General features: G+C 38.8%; 1 protein-coding gene across 3 annotated transcripts in view; it reads left to right on the forward strand.

Moving 5' to 3' along the window:
• The window catches only part of MEIS2 (Meis homeobox 2), a 213,580-nt gene that overhangs the window by 99,516 nt on the left and 88,989 nt on the right, over positions 1-25,075 (forward strand). The window lies entirely within an intron of this gene.

Here is a 25,075-nt window from a genome sequence, read left to right on the forward strand (position 1 = left end):
CATTGTGGAGCAATGAGATTTCTGTAAGTCGTGATCTGCTGGCATGTAATAACTCGATCTGCTTCATGCAGACAAAATATATTAAAAGTATGGACGAGTGAAGTTTGTGCCCCAGGGAGAAGGCAAGATAATGCATTGAAATTGTTCAGAGGTAGTTAGATGCCTAATGGTCTAATATGTGAGCTATGTGAGGTCTGGGGTCTGGTTCTCATAAATTCTGGCTAGACTGATCCTGTAATTTCAAGCAAAGGATAAAAGCGTTAGCCAGAGTCATCAGTGTTCAAGGTCCATGATGCTGGATATTATTCATGTAAAGATTCAAGAAAAACACTAAAAGGAAAGCTCTGGAGCATATGTGTTTTGGTAAAAATATATGTAATGTGTATATATAATGTGTGTGTGTATTTTACATACACACACATACATATGTGAGAGAAATTTCATATATATTTATATACGCAGGTATGCACATTTCATATATAAATAGATAGTATGCTAAGTTTGTACACTTATTTTAGTATACACATATTTATATACATACATTATTGTGCTTGTATTCATGTTCATGCACGTGTGTATATAAAATGTAAAATTTTCATCCAAAAATCATGCTAACAAATAAGTAATGTAAGTATCTGAATCAAGGGGGCAGAGTTATTTTTTGCTATAACTTGCTGTAAAAATGAATGCTGTTTTCTAAAAAAAAAATCTCAAATTATTAGTAGGATCATTTAAAAGATTTGCTTATAATTTCAGTGAAACATAAACTTTAGTGGCAATTTACCCTTTTGCTTTTTATAAAGCAACTTTAATAGTAGTAAGCCAGACAGTGGCTAAGCAAAGGTCTCTATGTATATTGTGATGCTATATCAGTACATCTGAGTGCAATGTTGTGACTTATTAATGCAATGTTATAATTTTGCATCACTGTGCACTGATTAAAATTCACCATGCTTCTTAAAAAATGGCATCACCGTAGATTGTATATTTCCAAGCAACACAGCAGGGGCTAATTCTTAACCAATCCTTTTTTAAAACATGCTGTTTTGTCTTATTTATATAATATACAAGATATAGATTCACTTATCTATTCTGTATCCTATCTGTTTAGTCTGTGCCATTTCTAAGTCCTTCTAGTATTACAAAATACTGTCATTCCATGATTGAAAGGTGCAAAGAGTTGCTCACACAAATGTCACCCAGGTTCAGATTGTCCTTTTCTATGTATACACAGAAGGAACCTCACCTCTTACACATTGAATGGGTTCTCAGCAGCCGCAGAGACACTGGCCACTTCCTGCTTTGGAGTCTGTTGGGAATTAGTGCTTGCAGGAAAGGGGGAAACACTGAGAATAAGTGGGCTGGAGAAGTGCCAGAGGGATGCCTATTGTTTCTAGCTTCTGTCCTGCATGAATTAATTGGAAAAGAAAATAGCCTTCCTATGTTGCCATGGAGCATTGATTGGACAATATAGAGGATCTCTCTGACTTTTCTTTCCTCTAAACATATCCTATGGGATGATCCAGCAGAGACCAAAATTCCTTATGAGAGCACTTCATAACATGAGAAAAGAGCAGGGGAATTCCTAAATATATTAATAGGATTCCCATTCCTATTTGGTTTGCAAAACCAAATAAATATACCTTATCTTTCAGGATAAAACCTCAGGGATCTAAACTGTCACATTTAAGATAGATTTTTTGCCAAAGTACTTTCTTCTAAAATGCACCATGTGTATAGAATGCTAGAAAGTAATGCAATATATTTTTTTGGAAATTCAATGTAAGTTTTATCTACAACTCATATTGATGGTTACTTTTTTCTTATTGTATTTTTTTTATAATGGAAAGAGTAGGAATGGAAATTAACATCTGATTGTTTAAGATTTTATTTGGAAAATGTGTCTGTCTGCAACTTTCCTTTTTGCTCCTTTCTTGTCTCCTAAAAAGTTTGGTCTAGGTTATTCCTCTTCATCTTACCTAGGAGGTAATGCTTCATGTGTAGTTCTCACCCATCTGGTAGCTCCTTTGGACAATGGATGTCTTTCTACAGAGTGGTAGCTCAGCTTCTAGATGGAAGTGGATGGGAGGTCTGTTAGATGAGTATTTCCCCTGCCCCTACCCTCTGTGTTGCTCAACAAATTTCATCTGAAAAGATAATACATCATGAGGTTGTATTATCTTTCCTGTGAAACTTTTGACTATTAGACAGCTAGAGGAAAGGGCTGGTAGTACAGTTCCCATGGAGAGTGCTGCCAGGTTGCTACTAAGGTACCAGGGCTAAAAGCTGGTATAGAAATACAGAGCCTCTATATGAATGACCTGGGATCCACCAAGCTTATGAATGTGTTCCTTGACCTTGTCTGGTGGTGGATCTATCCATCTCCTTTTCCCCATATGGAGTGATGAGAGTAGATATCTCTGTCAAAGGATTGTGGGAGACATTGCTTCTCTTAAGGCATTTCTTGTGGGGATTCCTATAGGAGAGACTGCTATAGGTCTCTATTTTGAGTTCAAAAAATGTTTTTTCTAGAGGTTCAATAAACTTTCCATAAGGCTTGCACTGGTTCAGAACCTGTACCTGGCTGAACAGACTTTGGTGTATGCATCATAACAAATTGTAGCTTTTTATGAAATATTGACATATATTTTCAATTATTATTTTGAAGATTTTTTTGGACAGTCCCTAATCATAGGGCAATAACACATCCAGGTTTCTTTGACTGACTCATTTGGATGATTGTGCTTACAAAAGCAGAAATGATCTAGGAGGTTTAGAGGGTAAAACTGTCCAAGGCAGCCTCTAATATGGGGCACCCAATTTAGAAATCTCAGTTAAAAATGTAGAGAGCTTAAACACATGGAAACTGTGCATTCAGATATGTAACCACATTAGTTTTACACCACCCACAACTGGAGGTCAGATTAATTCCACTTAAACTCACCCCCAGAGTTTTAGTAATAAATTTATAATAAATTTGCTAATTACAAAGGTCTGGTTTTCAGTAATTAAATGAGGTATTAGGTGGAAAATTGGCAGGCTAATGAATAATTTTAGACTCTAAAAACTGCCTGCAATGATGGAATTGTGGTAGGTTTCAATGTTTTCGAAGGACATTTTAAAAATGCACAAGATGAGCTTGCTTTCCACAATTCTCAACACTTAAACTATATTCAAGCTGATAGATTTCATTTTGGGTCTATCTTAAAATTACTATGTATTTGAGACTTTTGTCCTGATCTTCTAAATCCATTTCTTCTCTAAATTAGAGCTGAATAAGTACAACATTGATACAGTTTCAACCTTTCATCTAAGCAGGCTGGAAATAAACCCAGAGCCATAAGCATGTCCACAGTTGGAAGCATTTGCATGCCTATTGTCCTTCCTCTCTACCTAACTGAGTCTTGAAATGGGTAAGAGAAATCAGAATTTCTGTATGTTTCAGTATTTTTCCTGCTCAGAAGAATGGACCAGACAGGCAGAGGAGAGGGACAATATGATCTGTGAATGCTTACAAACCAAAACACAGCTAGCAGGTCTAATTTTAGACCCTTTAGCCTTGATCACATCCCTTTAATGTATTGAAAGGGGAAAAATGTGTTTTAAAATACAGGAAACATCACAGAAATTCAGTTCCAGATTCCTTTTTAAATATGTGTGATTTTTAATACTTGTGAAAGTTGCCAGGTTGACAGCCCTGCAGACAGAGGTCTCCTAACAACAAAACTGTTACCACATGAGCAGTGCGTGTTTCTGACATTGCTCTGCCAATGTGCCACAGCCCTGACCTAGGGGGACCACCTTTATGCTTGAGAGTATATTTTCTATGCTCATTCACAACCTAATCCTAGATCCATGGAAAACAATAGGATTTATTTTTTTTTGCCATTGAATGTAATGAGAGGAGGATGGGGCCCTCAGACCTTGGCTTTTCTTTTTATGACTATTGTATTTTTTTCCAACATACTAGGAGAAGAGCTGTAACTTTCCATGCCAAGACCTGATGGAATAATTGTACAAATTAGAAGATTCCATCTTTAAAATAATCCTGTGATCGTTTTCCCACCAGTTTAAAACAGAAAAAAATAAAACATATTTTGGAACAGGTAGATTTTATAATAAAATGTCAGTTTCCAAAGAAAAACGTCCTTCTGTGCCCTTTCAGTAAAATTGAGTTCACGCCTCTTTTTGAGCCTGATATTTTAAAGGGATTTTACATAAAAAATAGCCAAATCAACAAAACTTTAGCATAAAGGTAAATGTTGATCATGCACAATCATGTGAAATGGGGAAGACTTCCTAGCCAGATTCTTCAGAACAAAACCTGTGAGTGCTGTACTGCTCATGTATGTAATAGTCTGGTAAAACGCCTGTTAGATGTTCCTTACATTGTGTGCAAATATGATACTTTTTAAATACATATTTTTTTCACAAACATTAATTTGTTTCTGAAAATTTCCATTTCATTTTTTGTCTTTCACATGTTTCCATGAAATCTGAGAGGTTTATATATTTTGTATTGAAACAACTTTTCACTGAGAAGGTCTTAGAGAAAGTGGCATTCAGCAAGTGTTGAAGATGGACAAACTCACTATCACAAAATAAATCAAAATGAATATATGCTGTAAGTAAGCTCAGCCAATAAAGGCACTGGAGGAAATACTGTACAACTTAACCACATGAAATCAAAACAATCAAGCTCAAAATTCAACAGGCAGGAACTAAGTGGAGGTAAAGGTTTGCTGTAGTTACCTTGCAGACTGGGGACTGAATACTTCCTGTGATAGTTGAAGATGTGGCCTTCCAGCACCCAAGACCTGCAAAGTTCCTTTGTGCTGTTCTTGTGGCCTTCCTCTCTTTTTCTTCCCCCTTAGTAGAAAAGATACATTTGTGCAAATAGCTCTTTCTGATGAGAATGCAGGAGTGGAACTTCAATTAATACTGCTTAGTGATCTATTAAATACATGCAAGAGATGCATGTCTTTACCTTTGAGGCAAAGTATTGTGTTGAGAGATTTAAAGTAACAGAGTTATTGTTCTTCCTAGGTAGAAAATTGCCCAAGAGTGGAAACATTATTTTGACCAGATACATTATTTGCATTTGCTTTATTACTTCAGAGTCAGTTTTCCAGCAGACAGCACAGGTTAACTAACAAACTGCTGACTAGAGCTGATGTCACCAATGGCTACTGACAGACAAGGAAAGGAGTGAATACAAGCTATTTTGGCTTAAGAAGATGATTGAGTTTTGCTCTCTAGAAAGCAATAAAACCAACAGAATTCTTTTCAAACTTCTAAGAAGTATTACAAACAAGTAATGCGTAACAGAAAACTATTTACGCAATTTAAAAAGTCCTAAGAATGGCCTATCTAACAAGATACGATCCAGTATTTTTTGTTCGAAAGCACACATTTTAAAATATCCAAAGAATTCCAAGGTTTGAAGAGCTCAGGATATATAATGTCTAAATCTTCTTTCTAAGTTGTACAGAGCACCTGTAACTACCATCTCCCATGGGACTCCAATAACAATTACACATGCTCAACCTCTTCCACTATTACATACAGGACCCTAAAGGGGCAGTTAATGTCTCCCAGCCATTTCCAGGAAAAAAGAGGGAGAAAAGATATTTTCCCCACGTTAAATAATTCTTGAATCACTCAAGTGCTCCCTTGTTTACAGGGACTTAACAATTAGAAAAAAAATGCACTTTCAATCAGAGAGGCTAAGAATGGCATAAGGAGTGAAGGAACAGGTCAGGAACAACTGAGATAAGATAAGGAAAGGGAAACTGAGATTGGTACTAGTAAAATGGGAGAACTTGGACTGGCTGGGCCTGGTGAATGGAGACAAAAACATTAGTTGGGTGTGACATATCAATTTTGGACTTGAGGGACAAAGGTTGTGACTCAGACAGTGAATCCAGAGTGGAAAATTGGGTAAGGAGACTGGTGGTGGGATGATAGTCCTGAATAGGACAAGCTGCCTTGTAAACCAAGAGCAGTATATCAGTGTCAGTGCATATTAGCCCACCTCCAAGCTAATCAGCCTGTCCAAAATGCTATGAAATGTGCTTGAGAGCATGCTGTTTGCAGTACGTTTACTGGATAGATGCTGGCCATTGATTTTGTTAATGGGTTTCACAGATATTTGCTAAAAGTAGAGGAACTGTGAGATTCAGGGATCATGGGCTCCAATTGCTGAAACTGCGTAAGTAGATTGGTGTGGGGATGACAGTCCTGAATAGTCCAACACCAGACTCCTTACAGTTTTCCCCTCTGGGACTAAGTAGAAAAGGAGAATAGGACTGGAACATCGGGCTCAATTATAGGAGAGCCAGTAGTGTAACTGAGCAGGGGTGACCAGGGCAGTAACCTTGGATGTTGCCTTTGTGGCAGAGGGATGGAGGGCACAAAATAGCCACTGATGCAGCTGCAGCTGACTGCACCACCACCATTGGCACTGCAGCAGCTGCAGTTGCCCTGGGCATTGTGGCTGCCCCAGGCATGGAGCTACCCTGCTATACCTCTGAGGAAAGATAAAGGAGCAGTTAATGAGGATAGAGGAGAAGTTTTCAGCCTTGTGGAAGTGAAGGCTACTAGAGTCTGTGGTCTAATACAGTCCACTCAGCTCTGGGGGCTGAATTGGACAACCCCTGATCCCTGAATCTCACAGTTCCTCTTCTGACACCAAATATATTTGAAACCCATTAACAAAATTAATGGCCAGCAGCTATCCAGTAAACTTACTGCAAACAGCACATTCTCAAGCATATTTCAGACTATCCCCTAAACCAGAAGCAATATACCTGTGTCTGTTTGGCACTTCGGGCAAGCTGATTAGCTTGGAGGTGGGCTAATATGCACTGGCACAGATACACTGGTTCTGGTTTACAAGGCAGCTTGTTTGTAACAGCACAGAAAGTTTTGAGGATACTGCTCTGGAACACAGTAGGTGCATCTATGTGAGATATTTACTGCAGAGCAGACTAATTAGCTCCACAGTAAACATCTCATGTCTACACGTGTGGCCCTATTAAGCCACAGAAAACTAATTAACTCCACAGCAGGGTACTACTTGTAAATACAAGTACTATCCTGCTGCAGAGTTTTTTACACCACAGCAGCACACATGTAGATGCTGACACAGCTGGCTGGGGCACAAGGGTGTTTCAGTGTGAGGGCTGCCTACCAGCTAGCCCTGCACTGAAGCAACCTTGTGCCCCAGCCAGAACCCCTGCAGTACATTGAGCAAGTTGGAGGAGCCCCAGGCTGGCAGGCTGACCCCTCTGGCCTCCCCTGCCGACGGGAGCTACTCCGACCTGGCGCAATGCGCTGCAGTCCCAAAGCACATGTTCAAACATGGGGTCCAGGAGCAATAAACTCCAGCACAATAACCACTGGCGATTATTGCTTCGCCTTAATTGCACGTGTAGCTGCACCTAGTAAGTTGTAGATGTGGCCTGTGTGTCTTGTTTCTGTATAGTATGGGACCATATAGAGGACAACAACTTATTATTGCTGTCAGTCACTCAGTTAAATCAAGTGGATGAGGTATGTGCTGTCATTCTAAAGGCTTTAATCCTGGTGATGATCCATGCTGGTGTCATGTATTGTCACTTGATACATATGCAGGAGCTGTGTCAAAAGAGTACAGTTGTAAGCACTCAAAAGGTAAGAAAACTAGCATTTCATTGACTTGTGACATTTCAACACCATATTAGTGTGAGCAATTCAAAGTTTATAATGTCCAGGAAAAGGAATGAAAACAAGATCTGTCAACTCTAATTAGCAGGAGCTAGAATCAAGTATGATCAAGTATGGGGTCACTCATAAAGGCTTTGAGAACTGAGAAGAATGCACAGTATGGTTATATCTACCATACCTTTTCAATAGGGTGAGAATTTACCTCCCTTACATCAGCCCTAGCTTTATTAGTTGGTGTAAGGGAAATAGGACAATCAGCTGTCCATTCCTAATCCCCATGATGGTCCCATCTTTGCTATCAGTGCTAGAGTATTTTGGTCCTTGTGGACAAAAAATGAGATTCTGAATGGGTCCCATGGAAAGGTTCTATGTAAGTATCTTTGCATTTTGTCTCCTCCTTCCTCCCTTTCTTCCCCATACTCTTAGGGACACAGTGGACACATCTACACGTGATACTACATTGCCGTAGCAACATGCTATGGTAATGTAGTGTCCACAGGCAAAAACCGTGATGCTGCAGCTATGTCACCGTAGCAACGCGCTCCCTCAGTATAGCGTGTTGCTACAGTGATGTAGCAGCTAAAAATAATTATGCACTACCAAAAGGAAGTACTACATAATGGCACACTAACAACACTACTGTAGGGGCATGTGTAGGTGCGCCCAGTGTGGCTCATGATTCCCATTTAGTGAGAATAGACCTAAGCAGATATATATATAGCAGGTGGAGTTTCAACCCCATGTCTCTTATGATAAAATTATCTTGTGATGTTATGTTACCCTCTTTTTTCTACTTAAGAAAATGTCTCCTAATCAGCCTATTTTTATGCATTCATCATTGTAGCACCAGGTTAAGTGGAGGATTTGTCTAGGGCAGCTTAGTTCACATACACCACCCCACCTTCAAAATATTACTGTATAGGTATCTTAGCAAAATTGACCTGCCTTGCTCTTGAATACAGATTTTAAGTATAATCATAGACATCTCCCTTTGTCCTTGAGAAACAACTTCACAAATCTTAATAGGAACTTTCATGATATAAGGCAGTCACTCAAAAGGCAGTCACAATGTATATGTGGAATCTAGAAACTAGTTGACTTCATATTGATAGATAGAACTTCAAGAAAATCTCCACATGTTTAGAAGTGGTCAAAATATTTTGGTGAAATGCCTTTAGTCCAAAGAAAGAGAAGTGTTCTCATATTCTACAACTTGGTAATAGAAGACTGGCCTGGGATGTGGGAGATTCAGTTTCAAGCTCCATTCTCCTTGATTCAGAATAATCTGAGATGAAAAACTCTAGGTTTTGCTTAGAAAATTAGTATTTTGACATGATTATACTTTTTCTCATGGAAATGTTTCCAAAGATTTTTGTTCCAGAACAAAAACAAATTTTAAAACCTCAAAAGTTACCATGAAAGGAAGTATCACCCACCAGTCAGCTGTACTTATTTTGCCATTTTGAAAGCACACATTTTTCCTGCTTCTGTATAATCTGCTCTTAGTGCTGCTGAATACATTGATGGACCAATGTGCAGGACAGTCATTCTCAGTCTATAATAGAAATGGAACGAAGTCCCTAAATAGTGCCAGTTGCTCTTGTCAGAGAAGCCTGAGGGAGAGGTAGAAATACAAAAGCAAGAAATAATGGTTCTGGACACAGTCCCTTCATCAATCTCTAATGATATTCTATTGAAGCCATAAGGGAATTTGGCGTAAAGGTAGATTTTTTTAAAACTGGTAACAATATTGTTTTAAAAAGAGATGCCAGAGTGGTCTGATGGTCTGACAGTCCCATCTGGAGGTAAGAATTCTTTTATTCTAATTAGAATAATTCTCTGTAAATAATATTTTGCCACCTTCTCTGGGACCAGATATTTGATACCCCTGCCCTACATAGTCGGGCCTGTACAGGGGCCTAATATTGCCATTGACTTCCTATGCACAATATACTGGAACGCCATTTTTCCTTTGCAAGTTCCCCCATAATTCTGTGTGATAAATCCCAAACCTACATGATAAGTTTTGCATAAAAATATATGCAAGAATCTTTAGTTCTCCCCCCAACCTTCTGCTACAGAGGAGGAACCTAGCACTGATTTACATTTTGCTTTTTGCAGGATAGAGGCTAGGAACTTTTTTTTAATGGAAATGCATTTAGATTCCTGTTCCCTGGCCCATCCAAGGCAATATCTTGTCCCTTCTGCAGTTGAGTCATGCAGCTTCCTCCTTCATGTTGCTCGGGTGCCAGCAGCAAGACCACTCGGAGAATTGCAGGGTGCATTTACAGGAGGCATTTATTAAGATGAGATGCCTACTTAGCTCTGAAGTAAAGTCTCAGTGTCTACATATGCAGCCCTATCAGGATGCAGTGAACTAATAAACACCACCATAGGTTAGTATTTGTAAACACAAGTACTATCCTGCAGCAATATTATTTACTGCACCCCAACACATGTATAGATGCTAATGGAGATGCCTGGGGCATGAGGATGCTTCAGTTTGGGGGCTGCCTGCTGGATAGCTCCACCCTGGACCACCCTCATGCTCCAGCCAGCCCCTCCACAGCATGTTCAGCTGGGTTGGAGCAGCCGCGGGTTGGCGGGCTGACCCCCCAGCTACCTGCCAGTTGGGGCTGTTCTGACCCAGTTCAGCATGCTGCAGTCCCAAGCGCACATGTAAACGCGGTTCCTGGGAGCAATAAACTCCGGTGCAAGCTGCACTGGAGTTTATTCAATCTCATTAACAGCACATATGACATGCCTGCAGTCTCCCTACTCTTCTACATAGACAGCCTATGTCATCTGGGGAGAGCAGTTGCAAGGGAAGACCCACTCATATTCAGGATGGCATAAACTCAGTTGCTGTCTGAGGATAGAAGGTAGGGCAGCACCTTAAAGGTAGGGTGGCACCTTAAAGAATAACTTGTTAACTACATATCTCTGAGGATAGTGTAGGCATATGGAGGTTGGAACATGCTAAATTCAGAGGGGCCTTTGGACAATTTTCCTGACAAACTGTAACAAGACTTTTGTATAAAGTGAGAATTTTTTGAAAGGTTGTAACTTGGCCACATTTGGGTGGATTTTCAAAGGAATGGCAAAAGGCACAACAACCCTGACACTTTAACCTCACATCACACCACTGCATTTTAAATCTCTTCCCTAAACTTGGATGTGTTAGAAATGAAATACAGATTAGACTTTTTTTATCGTGAGTAAAACAGCATTTCTTTGTATCTCAGTCTCAGAAATGGCTGAACCATTTTTGTAGAAACTTTAAAAAAAAATCAATTTTCAGCAGGTGCCCTGCATAGTAAATATCAATCTGAACAGTTCAAATTTAGCAGCTGGGAGTGGTGAAGAGTTACTCCAGACTCAGAATTATTCATATGAGACCAGAATCTGGACTAGCAGGAATGTCTGACAGTAGTAGAAATGACTTTAAGGTTTAACAGAGTGCAGAAATTGTCAGCAAGCAGTTTTCCTTTATGGGAAGATTACTTCTGTGATGTTGCCAAACTTAGTGAGATTTTGGCAGTTACATACTGGTAGCAAAAATCACCCAGTCACATAACAAAGTTGCTGCAGGGCAGCTTTAATTTGTGTACCCAACTTCCCCAAACTATCTCTAGGCCTTACATTCTAGAGCTGGCATTGTTTGCTCATTCAGCATCGATCCCATCCTCTTTCCAAGCTAATGCCCAGTTAGATATGTTCTAATTCCTCTCCCTGAACACAATTACCAAACAGCTTTTGTGTAGTGAAAAATTAAAGTGAATGAATGTCTATATATGTGTAGACTGAATAACCACATTCCACTATTTCTCTACCCTAATTGCACAAAAATCTAACTTATGCAGAGTATTTTGTCTCTTAAGTATTTGTATTAAAAGTAATGGTGCATATGGCTCAAGCTGTTAAGGAAACATTGATGTTCGTCCCTTCATTAGAATACTTACCTTTACATTTCCCCCCATTTTTCATAAATTGTGTATATTATATTTTCCATAGGGAGGATTTAAAAGCATCTTGTATTATGATGGCTAAAATCTAGAATCTAATTGCTCTGAATAAATGGAACCACCAAAACAAGGAAGAAAAACCTCTTTTTTTCCTGTGTAAGAAGAATTATACGAGAGTAGGTTACAAAACAGTTATGAATTGACAGTAACCTTTGCTTTAGGCATCCAGTCCAGTTAATGGTGTGCACTGGCTACTTCTGTTAAATGTACTGGATGCTAATGTTTTTTAAATAAGTGATCATTACAGTATGAGGTACTAAATAGCTAACATTTACCTGGAATTTGATGGGCATTACGTGTGCTGTTACTGAGACCCTAGAAGACAGGAAAAGCCAAAGCTTACTACATTCTTGCTTCTGAAGTTCCAGTGTCTTATGAGAAAAGTGACCAAGGTAGAAGCCAAGTGAGGAAGGCAGTAGTCCTGTTCTCCATACAACCAGGCTCTCATATCTGCCCCACCAGACTCATGGGAATACTTTACCAGCTACTGAAGTACTGTAATGCAATGACTGATAGAAATGTAAGGAGGACCTGCAGGGGATGATTAAGGAGGACTCATTAGCGGAGATAGCTGGCTTATGGGAATCGTTCGAGTGGTCAGTTCTTTAAGTGAACTCTACTGCATTTGGATTAGTGCAAATGACCTAGCTTCATGTGTGGAGCTGACAGAATCTTATAGTACATGACACAGGGACTGCGCCTGTAGTTAAGAGACAACGTGGAGCTTTCAAGCACTGTATTCAGTAGTACTGCACATTGCAGACTGCATGCATTCATGCACCTTCATCCTAATGAAGTATTATATCTGCATTTTGGTGAAGAGAAACCAGTAGCTTTCTTGATGCATATGGTAGTGAGAATTTGGCCCCCGTGACATTAGCTCTCTTACTAACCTTAACATAGACAATTTGAGGTGACCATAGTAAGTCTTACAGAAAGGTTCCTTAGAGTTCCTCAGGAAGTAGCACAGCTTAAGGAATTTTATACCAGCCTATAAGGCACTAGATTTAAATTGGTGTGCAGTGAAACATTTAAATATACTATAGCAAATGAAATATGGTCCAATAGGTTTTTTATGGTCCAGCTATGCTTTTCCTTTTCAATCACTAGCCTGGGGCGAACAAGTCAGCTCTAAAATGTCTATTTTAGCTATGCTTTTATCACCTCTGTCTTTTAGGAAGTTTGATTTCCTTTTTCATTTCTCTTCCTCGATAAAGAGAGAAACAAGACCTCTGAAAAGGTTATTTATCTCTTCTGTCTTATCTATTTATCTATCGGCATATTGCTTTAGAAGTGTTTTATATTAGTAATTAATTTAATTGCATATATTGTACTCCATGTTGACACATTTTCTATTATATGCTCTAATGTGATACAGGGCCTTTCCACAACAACCTTACCTTAAAGCTTTAATTGCTTTCCTTTAAGCCTCAGCTCATGTTTGATGTATCTGATTTCTTTGTATAAAGATTCTCTGGTTTACAATGTTTACAAGTCATTAAATTGGTGTTGATGTTTATTCAGTGAACTTGCCAATTGTTTGCACTATACATCCCTTTATGAATTTATGACTGGGCAATAAAGACAAGTGTCAGAAGCCCTGTTGTTTCTCTTGGGCCACTGTCTTAGTATATGATTAGAAAGATAACGTGGCATTTCTACTAACTTACGCAGTGAGTTGAGGAGTTGATGTCTCCCGGAAAAAAATCTGTTCTGAATTTCTAGCCATGCATGGATATTTGGGGAGCAGGGAAGAGTTGGTAGAAGGAGGATTAGAAGAAAACAGATCATGAGTGTGCTGGGAAGCTGTTTGGAATTATCTGGGATACATTGTTGTTTGCATTAGAGGAGAAACCAAACAGAACAGAACAGAAGCCTTGTGAAATTCAGAATCTGGATACAAGTTGGGAAGTTTGAACCACCTCTAGTTCTCTAATACCTAAATGCAGACAACACCTGTTTAAATCCATTAAAATGAAAGATGGTAAATAATCAATGTAGAGTGGGAAATCTAGTCCTTTGATCTGTCAACTCTCTTCACATAATGCATGCATAAGGACATATGGTATTTTAAAGTTGCATTTGAAGAGGTGCTTATTCTGAATTTTTACGCTTATTTACAAATACCATATTTATTCGATTATAAGGTGAGGGCTTTTTCCCTAATCAGCATAGGGGGAAAAGCTCCTCATTTTATATTTACATACAAGGAAACCTCATTAAATGCACTGTCTATCCTTGAACTGCTGCCAAAAGTAGCATGTTCTCAGTAATGGAAACCAACTATGAAGTTGATTAAATGCAGACAGTACTCAGAATGATTCTAAAACACATGGCCCACATTGGGTAAACATACTGATAGGAACCTATGACATGGATAAGTTAGGGAAGCCTATCTGAATAAAATATATGAGAGTACCCATTGTTCTCAGTCCCCCTCAGTGCTGACTCTTTTTAAAGTCATGGTGAGCCACAACATTGAGACTCCCTATGCCTGAAGCAGGGTGATTGTGCCCAAAAGCATGCAAAGAACTTTTTCCCAACTACTCAGTTGATCTAATAAAAGATATCACATCTACCCAAAGAATCTGGCCTGCCTATGTGCTTAGACCAACACAGCTACAACCAAAAACTCAGCCACAATATTGAATACATTTCAACTTCCTCTTTACTCCCACAGCTGAGTTGTGCTTTTCTTTTCCATTTCCAATGATTCCTGTTTCTTCACCAGCCTTAAATATCCGGCAAGCATCACCAAACAGGGCCTCAAACAGCCCACCTACAATCCCTCTGTTACACCCTCTCTCAGCCTGTTATATATGATTAGTGTGGCCTTTCTGTCTATGAGTTGGAGCCAGACCAGTTTGTCCTCCTCCTCATCTGCATTTAAATTTTTGGAGGATTCCAGGACTTGTGACAAGAATACCTAGTTTCAGTCATGAATGGGGGGGGGGGAAGGGAAGGGGTTAATTAGCACATGGATCCTTTGTGGGGTATATCTAGAGTACATACACATACTGAGCTTTGCTGAGTTGTGGGGTCCCCATGGCTTGAAATACTGTTTACTGTCCTGGGGCCCAGCCCAATGAACTATATAAGAAATCTTGAGCCTTTGGCTTTTGGCTAATATCATGCATAGTTTGTTCTATATATAAGTAGGTACAAAAGTGCTACTTAAAAGTTTGTTTATAGAGTTCTTGGTCTAAAACTTGTAGCAGTTTCAAAAAAGGTAAAATGTGTCATTGCGAATGCTGAGTGAACTAAGTCTATGGGTACTGATACTAATTTGCCTCTATGCAGATTAATATAGGTATGTTTATTTCAATGTCAGTGTTTTCAGATTTGCCCCTCACTTCCATGTGCTCAGGGAGAGCAGGATCTGACAGTAAGGAAGGGGGAACCAGTTGCAGCGAGAAAAATTTGGGGAGGCAGAGGGCAAAAATGGTGACCCCAGATTTATTTTCCCTGCTGTAACAGTGGGAGGGGAACAAATTCAAGAAAAACCTCCAATAATTAGATTCTATACCTGAAAAATGATAACAAATGTATACATTTTCCATACATAGAATCTAATTTTTGGGAGGTCATCTTATATTCGGGGTCATTTTATATTCAAGTAAATATGGTAGTCAGCAATCCGGACTCTGGTCTTCTAGATAACATTGTTCAAGTACAAGTTCTTACTGCATAGAGTTAATTTTGGAATTGGGACTTGGTTAATTAAGCTATTTGGAAAATGCATATGTGAATCTGAATGCATTAGGTGGGCTTTATGTTGTAGTTCTCTATCAAAAATTAGGTCTACATTGTTCTAATCTCTGCAGGGTTTTTTTCACACCCAGGTAGTCACACTGATTCTGAATAACTTCTTCATTTGGAATTTCAATTTTATTTTTTATTTCTCATTAATTAGTGCTTCACTCTGCTTTCACTTCAAGGAAATAACTCCTATTGGCTTATATAGGAACTAATCTCACTTAGGCTAAGTACAGACAGTCAAAACACCAATTCAATCATTGCAGGTTAGTCTAAGCTACGTAGGACTGATGAGCAAGTAACAAGACATTTTTGATTCTGGAAATGCAGCCATATGCTACGGTGGCTCAGGCCAGAAGCCGGGGGGCACTAAAGTCCACCTCCCTGCTGGGCTAGAGCAGACAGGTTGAGCCAAGGCTAGCTTGTCCAGCCTACAAAGGGGGAGGGGGGAGGGTTGCAGGGAGGTGTAATGAATCCTGGGATGCTGAAGGACTATGTGTTAACTTGAATCTGGAGGGGATCTGGGACAGAAGTTTAATAAACCGATGTAACTTAAATCAGTAAAGTCTGAAACTTCATTCATCCAGGTTTATCTTAACTGTTTTAGCCTTTTGAAAGCAGTTTATGTGCAATGAACTTCTGTTGTGTTACAGCTTTGAACCAGTGTCTTATCATTTATACCGGGTTATGTATAATGTCTGTCCCTAGCCTTAAAAGGCCAATTCAAGGTAGGAGTAAGAGGATCTGACTGCAGTACATGTAGAAGGGAGAAACTTTGAGATATTCTAATTTTTCTGAGACATAAAAAATTCTAGGTATAAAACTGAACCAAAAAATGGTTGGTTCTTATAGACTTAAAATATTGGAAGAAAAAGAGAGAATGGACAAAACTAGTTATTTCCTAAATTTCACAGTATATGCTTTTAATTTATAATGCAGTGTTGTACACTGTCCCAGTTTTAAATATAACTTTGTTTGGTGCTTTTTTTTAAGTCCCAACCCAGTTCACAGAGTCAAACATTTACTTGGGAATCTAAACTCTCATTTAAAAGGAATGTAAATTTCTAGATCTCAGGGATATATTTGAAAGTGTGAAAATTTTACCCAAGTGCACCTTACAGGTTCAAAAACTAGAAGGCATGTTAAGAGAAATGAAAATATATTATTATTTTTTAAGTTCTGTTTTTTAAGGCAATCTCTTATGTTGACGAGTCAGAGGTGGGAAGGAAGAGAGTGTCATTGTTTTTGAAGGCTTAGGATAAGCAATATGTCATACCATTTTCAACTATACTAAAACCTTTGTTGAAATAATTCCACATACACTGTAATAGATAAGATCTGCTGGCAAATTGTTGCTATGCAAAAAAAAAAAATAAAAGGAGGGGGGAAATATTTGACAAAAAAATTGCAAGTGCTTTCTATTGGATTCTGTGGCTGATATGTCAATCTAAAGGTTTTTGAAAAGCGCTACTCTAAAACTTGAAGCAACAAAGCTAGGTAGATACAAACACTTGCCACTAGTTACAGTATTTATTACCATAAGTAGCCCTATTGGCTTCAGTCGGACTGCTTCCTGGTCTAAGCACCCTTTCTTGTAGCAAATGATTGCAGGATTGGGCCCTTGGATTATACATGTAGGCCTCTGGAAGACCAGCTTTTACTGCTCATATGTTTGGCAGGCAAATTTGATAATCAGTGCTGTTCTAGAACCTTACACCATCTCAGTGAATATAAATTGATGGTGTAAAGCAAATGGGCAACTGGCAGGAAGCCAAAGTAGATTGGAGAGAAGACAGCTTATTGTTGAGGGGGCAGCCCGGTGTTCTACAGCAGAGCTTTCTATTCACAACAGCTCTGCAGAGCTGCTGAGTTCGAGTGTGGCCTCTGAAGTGTATGAAATAATAACAGTTTTATTTCTCCTGACACAAGCACGGAAGCTGTTTGCTGCCACCTCAGAACTGTTACCCTGCAATGCAAAAGTACCAACAAGGCAGGCTGGATGCAATGTTATTATAAACAGTGCCGCAATAAACTTCAGTAAAATCCCATTACACTGTGATAGCCCGTTTGTCATAAGAAAAGTTCACTAATGTACATGGGAATGGAGATCTTTATTCACTGATTTGTCTTTGGGTATATTTGATTGAACTTTTGCTTTTTATTATTTGTGCCATGGTAAGTTTGGGCAAGGCTGAAATACAAAAGCTATGTAGGGCCAGATCCTCAGCTGGTTTAAACTGGCAGAGAATGATATCCATTTAAGACATGATTTAATGACTATCGCTGTTTCAGTATTGAAATAAATGTTTCAGTACTTATTTTAAGGAATTTTGTTCTGTTGTCTTTGATCTCTCTTTGTGGTAAAGCACTTGGTGAATGCTATCTAATAAAAGAAGTGAATGCAAGAAAGTACAAAAGTCTGTGCATCCTAGTTTTAAATGTATGCAATAGTGTTTTGTTGTCAGTTTTTACTTGCATATAATACATATCTTACATTGATATAGGATGAGAATTTCAACAGAGCCCTAATTCCCTTAAAGCTCCTTTGAAATTCAGTCATTCCAAAGGTACTTAAGCATTTTCTAAATCTCATAAATGAATTCTCCCAGGAAGTATTTCACACACCAATGAAATGCAGCCAACTCTAGGGTGGGAAAATAATCTTTTGTCATATTTTACTCTTCAAACGACTTTCATTCATTCATGGGAGCTTCCAGGTATTCAAGACTTTTGAAAATCAAGCTGTTGGTTGTAATTTTGGCTATAAAAACTAATAGTAGATACCTATTTTTCAAAAACTCTGGGCTCCCTTCCCAACTATGTACCTGGCCCACCATATGGCCATGGGCAAGTCACTTGTCTCCATACTGCCTCAGTTTCTGCAAATAGCATCTATTTTGAACTTCACAAAGGTTCAGGGATTAACATTTATTCTAAATTGATTAGAGAGAGTTCTCATTTATGGATTCCTCTCTCTCTCCAGCATATTTTATATATGTGCGCACTATTACCTGTACATCCTCTTCTGAAATCAGGGTGTCACTAAATGGGTGCATCTACATGTGCAATTAAGGTGGAGCAATAAACTCCAGCGCAATTCACACTGGCATCAATTGCTTCCAGGCACAGTATCTACACATTCACACAGCACCTTTGCACTCTGCATCACCTTTGCACCACCACCAGCACTTCGAGCCAGGGCGGAGCAGCCCCAGGCTGGCAGGGGACCTGGGGGAGGGGAGGTCAACCCTGGGCTCTGGGTGGTGGTGTTGGGCAGTGGAGGGTCTGGCTGGGGCAAGAGGGTACTAAAGTGTGGGGCTAGGCAACAGGCAGCCCTTGCATTTTATCAGCCTCATGCAGCTGGCCAGCCCGTCACCATCTACACATGCGTTTCAGTGCACGTAAGTAGTCCACCAAAAAATTGCCCTGTCCTGACAGTACTGTTGTAAGGTGGAGTTCATTTAATGTGCCTTAATACCAGTGCACATGTAGATGGTGATGTTTTTCCGTGGACCTAATTAGTCTACTCGGCATTAAATCATGTGTGTAGATGTACCCAATGTGTGTAACATCTACTCTTTTGTCTACTTGCTGTTCTTCTTTGAAATTTCCTCAGAGCTGAGGACGATTGTCTTATCTGTGGGTCTTCCATGCTTGTCTTATCTGTGGGTCCGAAAATGGCTGAAGAGGCTGATCTGGGATTGACAGATTCTGTTGCAACTCAGGCACGTGTTTCCATGTGGGGTGGGTAGCTCTGGATTCCTGATTTAGTTCACGAAACAGTTTCTGCCACTCCCACTTTTCCGTCTCCAGTTGCTGTTGTAAGTTTTCAAAGAAAACAGTATCTACTGTTATTGCATTCTTCACCATAGTTTCTAGACACTCTCATGTAATATATGTGTAGCAAGGAAAATCTCTTTCCTCCTTCCCCTTGCTTTAGGAAAAAGAATATTATAGGGTCACCACCCACCCTGAAAATTGCAGAGCCGTCCCAGTTTGTGACTACTGTGTCTGAATCTTAGTCTCCACTCGTGCAGGACACACAGCATGAGAGAGACAGCTGTTAAAAACCTCGCAGCTATTACAGTGTATCAATTTATAATCCGTGAAGTGTATGTAGCAGCTCGCAGATTGTTGGTAGGAGTGCAGTATTTTGTTATAAATATATTTTATTGGTTTTAAGAAGATTTTATTAAAAGACTGTCCACAAGAAATGGTTTACCAGGGTAGTAAAAGATCAAGTAAATTGCCTAGATTTCATTTCAAACCATTGGAACTCTTGTGGCTTTATGGGGGTCTCACGAGCTCCCAGACACTGACAAATTTAAATCTTGTTTTGTAACAGAGTTGTGCACTGAATTTTCAACATCAAGATGGCAACCATCAAAGTGTTAGGCAAATATGTGCATTTGGTTCAATAAATTACCTATAGGCCATGTTTTCAAAAGTAGTTAGGTGCCTAAAGATTCAGATAGGCAGCTACTGGTATTTTCAAAAGTACCTAAACAGGATAGATTCCTGGCCCACTGAAACAAATGTATGTGAAATGATAGACTCCATTTAGTTGTCTTGTAAATCCCTCTCAGTGCTTAGTTGCATTTTTAGGTGCTCAGTGCCTTTTAAAAATCTGGCTTTAAGGGTATGGGTTAGGGCCTGGCCAAATATCATCTCTCTGATGTGCCTGATTTTGCAATATAAAATGAGTTCCTCATGGAAAGCCCTTGACTCCATTTGAAGACTCCTACCCTTTTAGGAGGCAGATCCAAATACTCAGCCTTGTTTTGCTAGGTGTTTCACATTTTCTGCTCCTCTTGAAATTAACAGCAAGTGAGGATGTTTAGCACCTAGCAGAATGAGTACTGTACACACAGATCAAAAGCAAGATCGGGCCTTTTACTGTAAAAGAGTGCACTTCATTTTACATGCTTTTTAAAACAGTATTGTTTTTTTGGCAGATCCTTGTACATAAGTGTGTATGTGTGGAGTTGTGTTGTTTTTGTTTTCTGTTTTTGTTCCCCCCCATCTCCTTGATGCCTGAGGAAATCTGTATATTGCATTTGTCTGAGTGGTAGGCAAAATAATCAAAAATGTTGACACATGCTATATTCTTGCTATTCTGTCACATAAGAAATGAGATGACTACTGGAACTGTGTGGAAATAAAATGGGAATGAGAAAACAAAGCCCAAGAACTGAGATTGTAAATTAAGTGTATTTATTTACAGAGGGGCTTAACATTCTCTCTAGAGCTTGAGGCATGTATACAAATTAATTTAAATTATATACAAAAAATCAGTTGGCCTACTGAAATTAGGAAGCTAGTTGGAAAAAGACTGTGTGGAGTCTTGGGAAGCTGTGTCAATCTGAGAATTGTGCAGCTGTTCTATAGTATCACTATGCAGAAGATTCATGTGGCAGTGTTTATTATCGTTGTTTTTAGTCTACATAAGTTCACACTTCTGAGTTCATCTGTTGAGGTTTCAGGTTCAACTGCCGTGTGAGACTCAGCCTAAACCACTGCAGTTTCACCTAGCTGCCATGTGAAATCATGATTCTCAAGTCAGCACCCAAAACTCGTGTTAGATTTGCCAGAAATTGCATGAACCTTTCAGTAAACCTGGCCTGAGCCATGAATGGTTGGGGTTTTGTTATGAAACTTGTTGCCTGGCTGTAATCAGTAGCAACAAAAGCAGTTGCAGCGTTTGCCTATGAGTTTTATCTTTGCAAATACAGTATATCTACGTAGTTAAATGAAACTTAAATTATGAATAGTAGAAATCACAGCATACATATTATGTGTGACTAGAGAGTGAGTCAACCTAGTTTTGTATCAGCGTAGTAGGTCATGAATATTTTCTGGCAAGATATGTCACTGGTTGATAACTTCATTAAGCTGCAGACCATACCTTACCCTTTCACAAGATCCTTGAAAAGAACTTTTGTGTGTGCCAAACAGATATCCACTTGCTCTGTGGCTCTTGAAAGGTAAATTGCCAAGTTCCAGCAAGCAAATTAAGAGGTGCAATGAGAACTAGCTGTTGCATTCTATCAAATCCTGCTACTGAATGTGTTGAAAAGCTTGCCCAGAGCCATGGCCTCACATATTTATGGTATGAATGGGACTCTTGGAACTATGTATTGCCATAGTTCCCATTTCTTTTGTGATGAACTAGCTCAGCAGATGTAGCTTAGGTGAAAAGGAAATTCAAAGTCTCCTGCTCAGAATATAACCAAATCGAAGGTCTCTTTCCAGCCCTGTGTCTAGGAGCCAGATTCTGATACCCTGACTCATGTTGAATAGAGTTTTATTCTATGAGTAACCCCATGAAATTCAAAGGAGCTACTCATGGGGTAAAGTGCTACTTATTGTGAATATGGATGCCAAAATACAACATCAAATTACAAGAACATATTCTAACATTTAATTTCTAACACAGTGCAGTTTTAACTATTAGTTTCCTTAATCTGTTGTGCCATTCTCCTGGGTAATAAATTTTGACAATGAATGGACACAGCCAGGGTGCATTAGATTTGCCCTAATGAGGGATGCACTACAATTTGCCAATAGCAGTATCTAACTTGTAGAGAATTCAGAGCAGATTGCAACCACCTTCATCTGTAAAACGAGAATGCAGTCTATAGACATCAGAGGATTTGGCATGAAATTCATAATCTGATGCAAGTAGCTGCGACCTGCATATTAAAATGAGGAAGTTATGGGCTGCCCTGTCTAATTCTTTGGATTGTGTTTGGCCTGATAAATGCACACTGGCTACTGCTAGGCTAAACCAAGAACAAAAGACATAACTAAGGTTCACAAAGGAGTGGAAATTTAAGAATATTAAAATAAACAAAAAACGCTGCTAGTCAGCCTCATTAAGCCATGACCCAGTACGTAAAAATATTAAAAGAATTATTCCTTCATTAGATTATGGTATTTGTGTGATGGATGAATAACTGGGGGAGATAGTGATCTAAATATGCTGATATTATTTCTGATATACTACACAGAAAATAATTCCAAAAATATTAATTACATTTTCTAACACCATTTTTATACAATGTCCATAATACAATCAGCATTTCAAGAAAATATGGCTCTACATGTTAATCAGTAAAGGCTAAAGATTAATTCTCAATCCTTCTCCCATTAAAGTCCAGAGGAATAATCCCATTGACTTCCTGGGTGCTAGGTTGGTCTTTGAGAGCATTTTTCTTGCTGAGTAGTACATGAATCCTTTGCATTTCATATACTTCCCAAATATTGTCACCTGGCTCAATTACGCCTTGTAAAAGTGAGAAAAGGCCCTGTAAGCACTCTCTAAGTTTAGAAATTACCATTTGTTATTACCTGTTTTCTAAGACATTTTTCTTTAATCTCAAATTGTCAGGATTTTAATAAAACTTAAATAGTATTTCCATTATTTTGCATTGGTGATAACATTCTTTTAAACAAAACTATACCAACCAAACAAAAAGAAAAACAATTTAGCAAGTTAATTAAAACAGACCTTCCTGTCATCTTCATCAGATTAGGTTTTGCAATACATTGCTCAATTCCATAAAATTGTTTTGGATATATTCTTCACAACTGGTATTTCATTAACTAGTCCTTAACTGTACCTTATGCTCTTCTTTTACCTGATATTGCGATAGCTAGCTCTCTTAATCATTCTGGAATTCTGTATGTTATATCTGATTAATTTTCAGACTTGGTTTTCTTTAAAATAATTAGGTAAATTTTACGTCCTCGTTTAACATAATATTTGAGGATCGAATCTTTAATTTATGCAACTCTGCCTTTATATAAACAGAAGTAAACTACTGAGTGACTCTACCCATTCTTTGTGCACTATCGTTTGTAACTGATCTTCTTTTTCTGTGCCATCCATTGAGGAATCGTTTATAATTAGTTAAGAAAAGAAATAAATTGGGCTTTAAAATTAGGGCTTTGTGAACCCTGCAGTACGTGTTTCACGGTGTATTCACAAATGATGCCTTTTGAATTCAGTTTACTGTGACCAGACAGGAACCAGCTGAATCAGGTTTAACTGAGGTTCTAATGCAATTAACTTAGCCCTACCTTTACATATTGCACAGGAGCTAGTATACTGAGTGTATGGAAATGCAACATGGACATCGCTATTGTGAGGCACAAGCAGGCTGAACTTGCCAAAGGGCAGACATGTTAAAATTCTCATGCTTCCCTTCTGAACTTTTCAAGTATTTGAGCTAACATTCCTAAACTCATCAAATCTTGAAACAAAAACTGAGTGGGATCAAAACTGATGGCAAACATTTTAGCAAAATCGTACTCATAGTTGTGGCCAGATCTCCCAAGGTTCACACCTGAGGTAGACATTAAAATCTTCAGATTGATCCCTGAAATGTATTTGATCTATCAAAATCTTTTGAGTGAGCACCTTTACGGACCATCTCCCTGTGTCTCTACCCTATTGTTTTGGTTCCAACTCTGTTCTTGTAGTGGGAGAACTAATGTAACTCCCTGATCTGTTAAGTCTGTTCTGCTGATAAGGATGTGTTCCCTTGTTCCAATGCCAATGAGCTTGTTTTAATGGGTGGCCTGCTTTTCCTCTCACTTCTCACATTAAGATCCAATACCCTCTGTTAGACCTACTTCTCTGATTACTTCAAATGCAAGAACAAGAGTACATTACGGGATGATAATGTCTGAGAATGCCTTGAAGCCTTTTCTCTTCTTCAAAGAATTGCTAGCCTCAAGGAAAAAGAACTAGAAATATTTTGTGCTTCAGATTTTTACTGTATTGTGATGCATTCTTGGGCCAGTGGGGCTTTGCAGTTAAAAAAAACAAACAGTTGTGTGGGTGTAGTGCAGTGGATAGCAGCAGCAGTGGAAGGGATGAGCTACTTCCATGAAAGAAGAGAAAATTAGAGCACCTAGATACAACCTCATATGGACTGTATTGGAAGATGAAGATTTTCTCTTCCAAATAAGATTTTTTTGCTGCATGTAGAATGTACTAGGGAAGGTCACTAATACACTGAGACTTCAAACTAGTTTTAGACTAGATTTGATGAATTATGCCTGCCTAAGAAATGCAAATACTAATTAGTAATAGTTTCAGTAATCAGAGTATCTAGGTATTGCTGGCTTTGGTTTAGTTCAGATCTTAAACATAACCACCTTGGTTCTCAAGTTCCTACTCTAAATGAGGAATATTGAGTACTGAGATCATCTACCTTGGCCACAGATCAGTAATCTAGAACTAGCAATGTGGCAGGAGAAAATATCAAAGAGGAACATATTCAAACTTTGGGACTACTCATACACCCAGATCTGAATTTCTGGAATCACTCTAATTGAAAACCAAATATCTAAACTAAGTACAGACAGTTAAAAAGCCCGAGGCTGAATCAATTTAATCATCACAGGTTAGTGTGAGCTGCATAGTTTGAACTGATAAGCAAGAGAACACACATTCACTTTTGATTCCAGGAATACAGCTATATGCCTGCAGTGACTGAAGCCAGAAGCTGGGGGGCACTAGAGCATGCCTTCCTGCTGGGCTGGAGCAGATAGCTTGAATCTGGAGGGGATCTGGGACA

This window comes from Alligator mississippiensis, chromosome 2 (genome assembly GCF_030867095.1).
Source record: "Alligator mississippiensis isolate rAllMis1 chromosome 2, rAllMis1, whole genome shotgun sequence".
Taxonomy (NCBI): Eukaryota; Metazoa; Chordata; order Crocodylia; family Alligatoridae; genus Alligator; species Alligator mississippiensis.